At 40.6% G+C, this 12,974-nt stretch overlaps 2 long non-coding RNA genes across 2 annotated transcripts; one reads left to right on the top strand and one right to left on the bottom strand.

Moving 5' to 3' along the window:
* Window positions 1-4,274: 4,274 nt before the first annotated feature.
* LOC120448910 lies at window positions 4,275-5,069 on the top strand. The gene is made up of 3 exons (XR_005616157.1): window positions 4,275-4,690; window positions 4,764-4,856; window positions 4,910-5,069. It is a non-coding gene; the product is annotated as an uncharacterized LOC120448910 (long non-coding RNA).
* A 221-nt stretch (window positions 5,070-5,290) lies between these two features.
* LOC120448798 lies at window positions 5,291-6,103 on the bottom strand. The gene is made up of 3 exons (XR_005616143.1): window positions 5,813-6,103; window positions 5,592-5,686; window positions 5,291-5,530 (listed from the first exon to the last, which is right to left on the bottom strand). It is a non-coding gene; the product is annotated as an uncharacterized LOC120448798 (long non-coding RNA).
* Between the last annotated feature and the right edge of the window lie 6,871 nt (window positions 6,104-12,974).

Below are 12,974 nucleotides of genomic sequence, written 5' to 3'. Positions count from 1 at the left end.
TATATACTTTATATGGTCGGAAACGCTTCCTTCTGCCTGTTACATACTTTTCAACGAATCTAGTATACCCTTTTACTCTACGAGTAACGGGTATAATGAAAAGATATCAAAACATTTTTCAAAAGTGTGGGCGTAGCAGCTTTTGGCGGTTTGTGGGCGTTAGAGTGGGCGTGGCAAAAAGTTTTTTGGCAAATCGATAGAAATTTACAAGACCAATTCAAAAATGAAAAGATATCAAAACATTTTTCAAAAGTGTGGGCGTGGCAGTTTTGGGCGGTTTGTGGGCGTTAGAGTGGGCGTGGCAACATGAATCGACAAACTTGCGCTGCGTCTATGTCTCTGGAGTCTGTATGCTTAATCCTAACTTTCTAGCTTTTGTAGTTCCTGAGATCACAGCGTTCATACGGACGGACAGACAGACGGACATGGTCATATCGACTCGGCTATTGGTCCTGATCAAGAATATATATACTTTATATGGTCGGAAACCCTTCCTTCTGCCTGTTACATACTTTTCAACGAATCTAGTATACCCTTTTACTCTACGAGTAACGGGTATAAAAAGGGGCAGCGAAATCTGGGGGATTCTGGGGGAGGGGCTCGTCTGGAGTCTGGTCTCGACCTGCCCGGCGTGCTCCCAGGCTGACTTTGCACCTGTTTGAGTCACGAGCCGGCAACGGGCATATTCATAATTCATCAGTCCAGCAGTCCAGTGTCTGGTGATGGCAAGATTGAATCTAGAATAGAACTAAGGGTTCGTCTCTCCGAGTCACATACTCACATACAAGGGAATATCGAAAGGGCTTTGAAAATGCATTACCAATGTATTATTCAATGCGAACATTATTGTTCTGTTCTCGACAATCCGAAGAAAACCACTGAAAAATGAAGGGGCATATATGTAGAAGAATTGAGTCATAAAGCAAGTCTAAAGTGGCAATACCAATTTAAAGGTATTATACCAGCTTATATTTATACGCGTCACTTGTAGAGTAATAGGGCATACTAAATTCGTTGCAGAGTGAGTAACAAGCCGCCCAGAACTGTCATTCCCACACGTTTGGAAAATGTTTTAATTTCTATACATTTCATCCTGTTTCTTGCTAATTTCTCTCAATATACCAAAATCATTTTGGCAGCATCCGCTGAAACACATTTAAGCCGCAAAAAGCTATCACGCTCACTATTTTAACAAGTTTAATTTTTTAACTATCGCTCATTTTTTTACCACTCCTACCTTTTGAGTAACAGAGTGTTTAGTAGTCGAGGAAATCGATATAAGATCATGTAATAAAAAAAAAGGGACACTGTAGATAAAAAATGTAGTACCTTTACCTCAAGATTTATTCAAATTGAAAGGTTCTCCATGAATATAAAAATTACAAAAGAATCCGGATCTGTATATCAACAACTACTTCTCTTCATTTTATTCCCAACAAAATACGGCAAAAGACAGAAGTTGTTTTTTGAGATATGATTAATGAGACCCAATGGCCAGTCGAAGCCATGGGAATATCATTTAATAGAAGAAAAGATCCGCTTCAGTTTGGGAGATCCCCCTTTCCCCTTTATGGACACCCCGTGCCAGAATCCACAATCAACACACATTAGCAAACCATGTTGTACAAACCAAGTGCGACGCAAAACTTCGCAAAAACAACAAACCAACTTACAAGTCAAACAAACTGAGTGGGGAAAACGTTCTGGAGTTCTGGATGTTCTCAACAGTTTTTTCCACTTTTTGTGCTTTTTTCACCGATGAAATTTTACAGGGCATTGCATCAGCCAAAGTTTAGTTCAGTTCAGTAAGCTAAATTGCACGAACTTCGCAAAATTCAAACCTGTGATTTATGCAAGTGTTTATTTTTCTTTTAAAAAGGTTAGAGCGTGAGTAATATAAATAAATCCAGTATAAATACAGATCACGACCCGACGAAGATTAATTGCAGATAACGTTTAACTTTACGCATTTTAGTCGATGTAATCCATACGGAATGCATTCATAGTTCCGAGATCTCGGAATTCATATGGATTGACAAGGCCATGATCGGCTACTGATCCTGACTAAGCATATATGTACTTAATGGGGTTGAAACCCCTTCATTATACACGTTACTTATACATATTTAAAAATTTCATTTAAGTAGAAAAGATAGAATGTCACAAATTCGTAAAATCGCAATTTAACTTAGAAAAATTTCAAATTCCACACAAAATATGTAATAAAACGTTAAGTAAAGTTTAGAATCTTTGAATATATTTTTATTGTATTGTTAAGTTTTTAATTAATAATTAAAAGCAACTTCAAAATAACGTACTTTTGCGGTAATTACGTTGTTTTCCCGATTGTAACCGATTTAAATGGTTTGTGTATTGGATAACGAAGTTTTTACACATTTGTAGCATACTTTCAGGCACAACTATTTTATACTTTTTATTAAAAAGTCTGAGTAGTTGCTGTTCATAAGAAATGCATCTAATAAATTCTCATATTAATAATAGAAATGATTATATAATAATCATGTATTCTAGATTTAGATTCAAGAATTGTACTCAATACAATGGACACTACACATTGTTTTCTAACTCAGTAAAACTTGCTTGATCTCTTAATGATTGATTTGAAAATAATATGAAGAGCACAAATAGTTTTTCCATAAATAATAGAATAAACTTATTAATGGTCTGAAAATGCTTATCAAACTCAAAGATGAACAAATTTGTGTTCACTTCTGCCATGTCACGTCGCTTTTCCACTGTGGAACGTGCTGGGAAAGTGGATCTGCAGGAGCGGCTGCATCTCCCCCTTATCAACGTGCAGGATTAACCCGCTGCGCCATTTATCAAATGATTCACAGACCTCAATGCACTTATTGAAAATTAATACGGCTTAGGACCCACCATAGTGCAAAAATCAGCACACATGCTCGCCCCCGATCGCCACCCTCTGCTTTTTGCCCTGCCTCTAATCCCGCGAACAAGGCATTTAAGGACCACTGGAACTGAACAAACATCTGTCCAGGATGCGTATAGTGGCCTGCAAGAAGGATTAAATAACAATAAGCGATAGAGTAAATTAAAAACCAGAGTTCGATTGGGCTTGGTGCGGTTCCATCGTCAAATTGTATTCAATTCGAGGAAAATTTAATAGAGAAAAATTATTTTCCAATAGCAACAAGGGGCAATCAAGTTAATAATGTGTACACAGATTTCCGTGCCCCCGTGGTTAATTCTATTAAGATTTCTACACCGAATCAGGAGAATGCGGGCAGACCTATCGAAATCGAACCCAAAATGTGTAAAAAGTAATATTTAAAACTTGTGTTTAAATAAATAAATCGTATTCATTTTTAAGTACGTAAAAATAAAGAAATTAAAGTCAAGAAATGTTTTAATAATTTTGGCTTTCTGCATACATTTTACATCGTAACACGGCAATTAACACAGTGAAGCAATTGAGTTAACCCTTTGAAATCAATATTCAATTACATCATAACCAATATAAATTGATTGAAACATTCTCTTGAAAAATATAGCCCTCATCATTTCAATCTGTAACTTCACCCATTCCATTCGATATTATGTACATATATGTAATGTCACTTCAGGGTTCCCCTTCTCAAGTGGATTACGTTTGGCGATAAAGTATCATTGAATCATTGAGATTTGTGCTTTTGGTGAGTCGTTAAATGGCATCCATGGCTGAAGAGCTGTATGGAATTCGAATCCCCTCGTTCTTGGTGACGTTTAGTAATTTTCTGGACAACAAAAGAATAGAATAGCACCCTCATGCAATTACGGGGCAACTGTTCGGTATGGAAATGGTTTTTAGAGCCCCCCATTTGAGATAGCAAAGTTCTTGTGCCTTCAATTGGGTTTGCCATAAATCTTTTGCTGAACTCTAACGTAGGCATGGGAAAAGTTGTAGCTAACTAGATATGATCCTTTGGGTGTGAGTTCCAGGTCCTTGTTCATTTAATTACGGGTGGGATTGCGGAAATAAAGAAATGAAAAGCAAGAAAGAAAGGTTTCTTCGCTCGTCAGCTGTTTTGTGGGCCATAGTTTACGTAAAGGAAAAAGGTGCGAAGTCTCAAAGGGGAGGATTGAGGTTCCTTTTAGAACGTGCCAGGATCAGAAGGCAGCTGATTCTTCCCTCTTTCTATAAATCAACGAACCCAATCTCTCTCCTCGTATTTTCAAAGCCAAGTTCATTGCACTTGGCTGTGCCTGCTGCCTTGTGCCTTGCGTTTGCTATAATGACATGTTGCATTCTGACGGTGATCGATAGCCGCGGGCGAAAGAAATATCGTCTGGAATGAGCACCTAAGGCGAGGTTGGCAGTCCCAAGAGGAGAAGGGGAAAGTGGGATGTATGTAGAGCGCCCCCTACCGTCCACACCCAAGAAAGGGGAAGTGTGGATGGTATGTGGAGAGAGGAGAACACCGACGAAGTGCATCCACCCACACTAAGACGGGAAATGAGCACTGGCATTGGCCTTGAAGTCGGTTCTCGACCTATGTGAAGGGAAAGGAGGAAGCAAAAGAATAGGAAAGGGAACCGGCAGAGCCGAGCCCATAAATAGGGCGAGGTGACCGCCATGTGGGCCATAGAAAATTTGGGAATCGGACGACCCGCTGCCGCGAACGAAATCTAACGGCCGTATTTTAAAATCGGTGGCACACATAAACGTGTGAGTGCGGTCGGTCTACCGGAGGTGAAAGCTCCGAAGAAACGTTTAGTGATGTTTTTTTTTGTTGGTATAGGGAAATCCAGAAAATTTTACCCGATCCGGAGATCGACGGGAGCAGGACGGGAGCAGAACTGGAGGACCCGGCAGCCGGAAGTGGAAAATAAACGTGAGTCCGTTCCGAGAGGGCATAGGTATTATATTTATATATCTGGGTTGCAGAGGGTATATAGGCATTTTCTTGACCCCGGGATATCCACAGTTTGGACCCGGGGAGACCTTTTCTGGAACCCGTGGTGGATTCCAACCTAAAATCCCGCCGAGGACCAAGCCAGACCGCCCGGGAGAAGCTCGCCCAAAAAAAAAAAAAATTAGAATAATTATTTATTTATAATTATTTATTTATTTATTTAATCCGCCTTATTTATTCGCATCTATTTATTTATTTCCCTTTATTTATTAATCGTTATTTATTTATTTATTTAACTTATTTATGTGCCCGTGTTAAAATTATGTAAAATATTCGTCTGTGTGTAATTATTTATTTATTCATTTTAGTGGCGTTTAGCATGCCATAAACAAACACACAAATATTTGTTTGAAAGACGATAAAAACTAAAACACGTAAAACTATGATAAAAAAATTATAAGTATTATATAAATAACCAATAACTTATGTATAATTAAATCGCGCCGAGTCCAAGCAAAATTAAATCTAAATCTTGAGATACGACCTCCGAGAAGACCAGGCCGATCCTGTGTAGGGGTATGGACCTTTCATAAATAACCACCTGACCCGTCTCAGCCCCTGATCCTCTTTGGAGCTCCATGTAGGCAGGAATTCTGAAGTGAAATGAGGGTTTATTAATTTTATTAATTTATATATATATTTATATGTCAATACCCGTGCAGTAGTTTCGCGTCTTTGTTGTCCTCTCCAGCTCTTTAGTCGTCCTTTTTTTTTGTATCGTATTTGCTTTGGCCCAGGGCGATGGAAGCCTAAAATTTTGAAAAATTTGAAAATGTTATTTAGTATAATTAAATATTTAAATAAGTAAAGTTTATAACGATGAATTGCTAGAGTGTATTAATTAGGGGGGGAAGATGAACGGATGAGCCGATAACCTGGAGGAAGCCGATGAACCACATGCCAGGGAGATCCTCAAATGGGAAATAGACGGATCCTTGGTAGGGATGGGTGCGTCAGGGTCCTTTCCATCGAAGACCCAAATCTGCGTCGTGTCGTCCGGTATTAGTCCTTCACTTGTAGTTTCTGTTGATGTTTCTTTTGTTGTTTTTTTTTTGTGGATTCCATGCCGAGTGGAATTTATGGTGCGACCTGTGGGCACAGGGGAAGAATCCGCCCTGTTGACGACTGGCTAGCCGGCCTTGCCCCATCGAAAGCAGCAGGCCGTAACAGACAAGCCAATTACCAGCTAAAAGACCTGGACGTGAACGTGGACTTGGTCTACGAAATGCGTGATTGCCAGTGGAGTCCAGGTCCAGGTCCAGGCGACGGTTTGATTGCGTAACAAATTGGACATTCGACGCATGTCACCCCTTTTTAGGATGGAAAACAGTTAGAGCCATATTTGAGACAGTGACAAATGGTCGAATCCCAGTGATGAGGACATGCTTAGCCGTTTATACGTTCATAAATTGTAAACATTGGAAACTTACTGCTCAAAACAGAAATGTGCCAGTTTACTACAACATTCTCACACAAGGTAATCACTTTTTTCTATAAATAGAAGATATCTTTAGTGACTTATCTGTACTTTTTATTGGAAATACTTATTTAGACGTTATCACCATTACGCACCACGTATAAACTTCATGATTAGAACAGCGCGCTCAAAACAGAAGTGTGTGAAATTTTACTACAACATTCTCCCATAAGCTATTTTTTATTCCTATGGATAGAAGATATCTGTAGTGAGTTATCTTTATCAACTTTACTTTGTACTAGAAATTCTTGTTCAGACATAATCACCACGCATAAACTTCATGATTAGTGGAGTGCGCTACTGTACCCAGTTCGGTTTACGAGGCTCTCAGTTTGGGAACCCACCACCAAAACCGGAGTCCGCAGTGAATCTGATGACGACCCTGCTGGAATCGCGGCGCCTGCGCAGCTGCCACTGCTGTCCCGATCTAGGGAGCACCATGAATATATATGAATATATGGAGGTATATGTATGAAACGTACTTTCCAAATTCGTCGCCGCTTTGTCTGAAATTTCACGCAAAAGATATTGCGTGTGCGTCGCGGCAACTGCCTATAGATCGATCGCCTCGATATCGAATTTATATTGTTATATTGTTGTTTGTTTGTCATTGCGAATGCGCCACCATCGAGCGAGCAGCCAAAGGGATAAAGGAGGCAAAGGATGGGCCATTGTCCGGGGGCTTGGATTCCGCACCGGGGGTTGCTTCACTCCAGTCCGAACTGAACTGCAATTGCAGTTTTTCAGTTGCCACTGGAGGGTTACTTTTCGATGTCGTAACCACCCTTAGTTCTTAGTTAATTTGGTCCCTTCGATTATCATCGCCTGGGAATACGCGCTCCTGGGAGTGGAACCGCTCTGAACTCGGGCTCGGATTTCGCTTTTTTCGGGATTTCGGTTGCGAGGTTGGTCCGTGCTATTCCATGCACATCTTCCCATTATTGGAAATCTCCCTTATTTGTATATTTTGATTCCAAACCAGGCATTAAGTCCATTGATTTTATGCATGTTTCTCGCACTTAACTGTTATTGTAGCTTAGCTGCACTTTTGTTTTGACGATTTATTGGATTTGGACAGCATGATGAGTGAGGACGAGAGTTATGGTGCCTACAAGTAATCTGGAGTATAAAGATCTGAAGTAGATTTATTAGCTTATGTGCAAATGAAAAACATTGGCCGGATGCATAAATATGTACTGCATATGGTTCGTAAATTTACTATTCAAAGTTTCATTGAACAAATGCAAAGTAACATTGTGAGTAATGTGAAAACTAGTTTAATATCTGTCAAAGTGAATAACAAATGGGATTACAAATCAACACAAGTACTTCAAAGCTAATAAAACCATTGAAAACACCAAACAGTGTTTATTACTCGATGTTCTCGCAATATCGCAATCAGATACAATTACTTTAAGAGCCATAAAACCACTTCCAATCGCAGTCATTAAGTGTATCCACCCCAACGAGAGCAAAACATTTGCGCGATCATGTTGGCCCATTGAGATAAACGATCGCTCATTTGTAGCCACTGCCAATTCCGCAGCTAGTTATCAGCCACCGGCCATCTCACGCACCTTGACCACCGCCAGTGACCATGTTCCCTGGATCAGTTCCATGGATCTCGATGCAGCGACTCTGGGCACGACCGACATGCAATGGTTAATTGTTTTCCCTGTGTTCCTTGGTATTCATGAGCCCAGCTACCGCCCACTGGGCCACTATCCTGGAATGGCCCACTACCTTCTAGTGTTAATTTATAACGCACCTAAATGCAGTGGCCATACAGATATACAGTCCACACCTCGGGGCACATATATCAGAATGATGTATCGTTAGAACCGGCCACATATCACACTTTGCAGCTGCCCAGCCCGGCTTACATAACGCGGAGACCCAAAGAGCTGGGGACTTTAGTCGGGGGAAGGGGGGAAGCGGGTCTATTGTCGTCATTGTAGTCACATTATTAGATTCGCATCGCTGGCCATATTAATTGTTGCTGTTGCTGTTGCTGTTGCTGCCTCTGCTGCTGTCCAAGTCGAGCCCACTGCCGCTGGTGGAATGGTTCATTGAGCAGGGCGACAGAATGCAACTACTAAGGCCGTAATGATCGTGTACTGTTGGCATTACGACGGCTGCCAGGAGCGGATTGCAAGTGCTCTGGTTATGATGCACTAATAATATATTTAGAGTATAACTAACTCGGAATGTAGGGAACTCATCTGTAAGTAACTCAAAAGTGACTAGAAATCAACTATACCTAATTTAGTCAACTGAATATGTTGCTTATGAATGCAGCGATCCATCATTGCTATGCAGTAAAACTAACTTTAATACTATCTCCCTTGTTTATTAGATTAAACTATTTTTAAAGAGCTAGAGTAAGTAATATATAACCATATATAGCTACTATCTATATAAGACCATATTTAGTTGCACTTGTGAGTTGAAGAACTTGATTAAATATCGCCCTATGAATCGAATCCGACCCTGCTCACAACTTTCGTAGCCTGGGCTTGACACTCGAATTTGGTCAGTTGACGTGGGTTCTGGGCTAACGCTTTTCAGTTCTTGCCAGAGTTTATGGCCGGAAGTTCTAATTGCCGTTCATTTGAGGTGGAAATGTCCCGCCATATCGAGTGCGCTCGCCAAGAAGTGTATTACGTTTTTTTAATCATTCCGGGCAGGAACACTTTAATCGAATGGCTTACCTGTACTTTAAGGCAATGCAGTGGAACTGCAATTTGGAACGTATCTCTCTCAGCTTTTCCCCAGGCGACTGGAAGGCTGATGGCCAGGAGACAGACAAACAAACATTCCAGCAAGGATCGACAACCTGCAGGGTGGCTGTGGCTGCGGCCGTGGCTGTGACCGTGTGGTGGTTGGTATCGATTTTTAGTGGCAATTGCAGTTGCCACTGGCAATCCGTGCCCCATGCCATTGGGGTAGTCTCAAGTTCGTCTGCCAATTATTTGCCGCTTATTAGGAGTACGGACAACCAGAACGGAGAACGGAGTACGGAGAACTCGAGTATGCCAGGAATATGGGATACGACATACGGACACTCGGACTAGGGACTTGGAACTCGGAACTTTGGGAGCGGGCAGCACGTGACTTGTTCTTCCGTCGCAGCCTTGGCCATTGTTTGCATTTGCATTCGCCGCATTTGGGGTGGCACGTCTTTCACATGCAGCTGGGAACACTTGAGGCCAGCTCAATAGTTCGTTTGATAATAAAGGAATGAACAAACAAAAAAATAATGTAGGAATATAAACATCTTTTAAGCTACTTACGAATACGTAGCTTACAACGCATGTAGTTGCATGTAAATTAAATAAATATTTAAAACTTAATATTGCCGAGAAGCAATTATAAAGTTGCATCGCTTGTTAATATAAATAATTACCTTTAAGAATTTCTATACTTTTTCTACACTTAAAGATTTTCTTGTATTTACAGCTGTACTGAATTAAGAAATTATAGACATATTACAAATGCAGTGGACACGTTTCGAGCAGATATGTGATATATGTGCTACTTTGGTGCTTGTGGACACAACTCAAGTGTCGCCTTAATGTTAGGCCATTTGCATGAAGTGGCCGGCGGAGTGGGCGGGGAGTCTGCCTCAGAGGGGTGGTTTAGCCACCCCAAGTGCAAATCAGAGCTAACCACCCACCACCCACCACCCACTGGGAAACGGGCGCTGACCAGCCGGATGGTTAAGCCCCTTTGTTTTTTACGCGCCCAGCGAAGAGCCCAAGTAAACCGGATCGTAATCCTTTCAAACGCAAAACGCAAAGCCAACTGCGGTCGTCGGCGAAATTTACTGCAAAAGTGCAGGCAAAATTGGGGTTGTCGGTCGGCCAAAAGTATTGCACATTCCCCCGATTGTATTAACGTTTTTTAATTACTCACCAACGGGGAGATGTTTTAATTTTATTTATTTACACTTTTCAGTCTGGTTAAACAGAGTATATAATGAAAATATTAAAGATGATGTGAAGAAGAGCTTCAACTAAAAACTTTGAATTATCAAATAAAAGATTCCGACTTGATTAAATAACAAATTTAAAGTAATATGTCCACAATACATAGTATCACAGTGCCACTCAAAAAATTACATAATTGGCGCCACAAGTCCATTACTTTAAATGCATACATTTTGAATCGGCTCTATGAACAAAGACTCAGAGAAAAACGATGTCTAGACAAATAGGACTTACGAATTTTAGTCAGTAAATTATGTATATTTTTTATTATCCTAGAACTTTGTTAAAGATTTAAAAGCGAGTCACAAATAATTGATTATGCAAGGTGTTGAAGATAACTACGAGTACATTGTGTACACTATTAAATTCCATCAAAGAACCAAAGAAAGGGTAATCAAAGACATTTAAACAAATATTCTTATATATTATTATAATAATTATTTTTATGTATTTGGTCCAATGTTGTAATCTGTAGCAAAACGTTAAAAATAAAATAAGGGAATTATTTCAAGCACTTGCGTCGAAAACACATTCAATTGTTAAATGCCGCTTTTGCTCGCTGAAAAAGAAATATGAAAATAAGCAATTGAGCGATTTTTGAAGGGGGTGGGTAGGGGTAGGGGTGGGTGGCAGTAGAGGGGCTGAAGAGGGGATATCACCCCAAAGGGCTTCTTTGCTCCGAGTTGCTTCACGCTTCTGTGGACACGAAAAAAGCGATTGCCGCCGACTGTCGACTGTCAGAAATCAATGCATTTATCCTCGTCGGCAACAAAAGCAAACAATTTGCGCTTTGTTATTGTATCTCCCGTTGTTGTTTGTTATTTGTTGTTTACTGCCACTGCAGCCATCTCTTTCGCAGATCGGGTTAACGTGATGCCATCTCTATTACACTTTTTGCCTACATGTGCAAGGCCAAAAAACAGTTGCGATCAATGAAATAGTTTCGTTTTTACTTTTAGTCCGAAAAGTGACAACTTAAAGGGTAAATAAAATTGAGAGAAAGCTGTGGATTTTCTCATCTTTACCTTAAGAAGTTGTTTTCCCTAAGATCAATCAATTTATTTGAAGACGGATTCTACGACGGATTTGTACGTGGATTCTATGTATCAGAAGTATCGGAAGTTTGGCGTGTTCTGTAACTCTGCTTAATTGATATTTTCTATGACACCACTTGCTTTTTGTGATTTACACCAAATAATTATTCAGTAATACAATTTTAAAATTATTTTAGCATTTCTGCCAATTTTTGATTATTTATTTTTACTCACCGCACATATGAACTATTGCATTTCCCCCAGGTGTGATTGCAGTTTCGGGCGCCTGCGAGCTCCCACGGGGATGCAATGTCGATGTCGATGTCGATTTGGATTTCGATTTCGGGGGGAGTAGCAACAATGGCCATAAGAACAACAGTGCGAGACGTGAAAGTAATAAAGGCAACAGGAACTGACTCAGTGGGGCGGTGAAAAATGTGTGGCAAGAGAGAATTTACAGCCTGTCTGTGGCAACTGCCTAGAAACTTCTGCCGATGTCGGGGGACACGCCCCCTGGGAGCACGCCCATTGCCATTACCAGATGTTATTGCACTGCAAATGGCTGGCAGTAATGTTTTCGTAATTTGTTATTCGTTAGTTGCCCTGGCAACCCTGCGAGCTGCAGTTGCAATGCCCGGCAACCCTGGCTCGAGCACTTTAATTAAGTTACCTGGATTTGAGCCAAGCGCAGACAGCCCATTTTCAATTCCAGCCGCTACAAATGAACTCTTCCGAGAATCAAATTTCATTCCCCCGGCCATAAAGATGGAAAACTCTGTTTGGTAACCGCTCTATCACTCTGGGTCTGGGGATTGGGGGATTGGGGATTCGGGGGGAGGGGAGTCACCTAGGAGTGGGGTCGATGACGAGCGTAAAAGCCTCAAACAACCGGAGCTGTGTACCCACTGTTGCAAGTGCAGTGATCACTGGCGTTGAGTGACCCAGGCATTGATAGCACAGCGATCGTAACTTTTTTTATGACAATAATATATCTGAATCTGTATATTCAATTCTTCATTAAGAGGGTTTGTGCTCAAATGAATCTTAGTTAATCAATGAAAATAGTTTTAAGCCATTTTATGCAGTTTCTAACTATAAAGCCATCATCGCACGAAAGTCAGTAAAATAAAATTAATTTTTCCATGCATAAAATCACTTTTGGTAACCCCATTTCTTTGTCTTAGTTTCCCTAGAATCCCTTTTCCAAACTCCTTAGAATGGCAAAGCAAAATAATAAAAAAAAAACATATATATTTTACGAGCAATCACTGTACGCCGTTTTCCCAGTTATTTTTTAGTTGCTCGTCTTTTTTATAGCTTTCCATGTCGGTTGCCTCTGGTTTTTTATGTTGGTTCTGCTGCTGAATGGGCTCCTATGATTGCAATTCACTTGAGTTTGTTTTTTCATTTTCTCGTTGCCGCAGTTGGTCGACTTACAGTGCAGCAGAGGCATCAGCGGCTAGTATGGCCCAAAGAACGAGTCGTGGCAGAACAATGATAATAATAAAAGCCGTCCCTGGACTTCAACAAACGGATG

The sequence above is a fragment of the Drosophila santomea genome, chromosome 3L (genome assembly GCF_016746245.2).
Source record: "Drosophila santomea strain STO CAGO 1482 chromosome 3L, Prin_Dsan_1.1, whole genome shotgun sequence".
Taxonomy (NCBI): Eukaryota; Metazoa; Arthropoda; class Insecta; order Diptera; family Drosophilidae; genus Drosophila; species Drosophila santomea.
Note: the sequence above shows the minus strand (reverse complement) of the source record. Positions and strands in the feature narration are given on the sequence as shown.